Source organism: Primulina huaijiensis, unplaced genomic scaffold (genome assembly GCF_012295235.1).
Source record: "Primulina huaijiensis isolate GDHJ02 unplaced genomic scaffold, ASM1229523v2 C13043247, whole genome shotgun sequence".
Lineage (NCBI taxonomy): Eukaryota > Viridiplantae > Streptophyta > Magnoliopsida > Lamiales > Gesneriaceae > Primulina > Primulina huaijiensis.
The window spans coordinates 1-404 of NW_027341705.1; the positions used below are offsets into that span (position 1 = coordinate 1).

At 36.4% G+C, this 404-nt stretch overlaps 1 long non-coding RNA gene across 1 annotated transcript; it reads left to right on the forward strand.

Moving 5' to 3' along the window:
- Nucleotides 1-11: 11 nt before the first annotated feature.
- On the forward strand, nucleotides 12-404 carry LOC140965386 (uncharacterized). The gene is made up of 2 exons (XR_012173054.1): nucleotides 12-214; nucleotides 364-404. It is a non-coding gene; the product is annotated as an uncharacterized lncRNA (long non-coding RNA).

The following is a 404-nucleotide window of genomic DNA, read 5'->3' on the forward strand; positions in this document are numbered from 1 at the left end:
TTTGCAGGTATATGGACTTGATATAAATCCAAGAGCAGTTAAAATCTCTTGGATAAATCTGTATTTGAATGCTCTGGATGACAATGGTCAACCCATCTATGATGCTGAGAAAAAAACTTTGCTTGACCGGGTCGAATTTTATGAGTCTGATCTGCTATCTTACTGCAGAGAGAATCACATAGAACTAGAGCGAATCGTTGGATGCATACCTCAGGTCTTCTCATCAATTTATGAATGAAATTATTTATGCAACCTTTAGCACATTAATAAGCTTTCCTTGTCTGTAAAGTACTGCTCAAGTTTTACTTTTTCCGAGTTTATTCTGGTGATTGAAGGATTCTTCCAAAATTGTGTACTACGCAGATTCTTAACCCTAATCCTGATGCTATGTCCAAGATGATTAC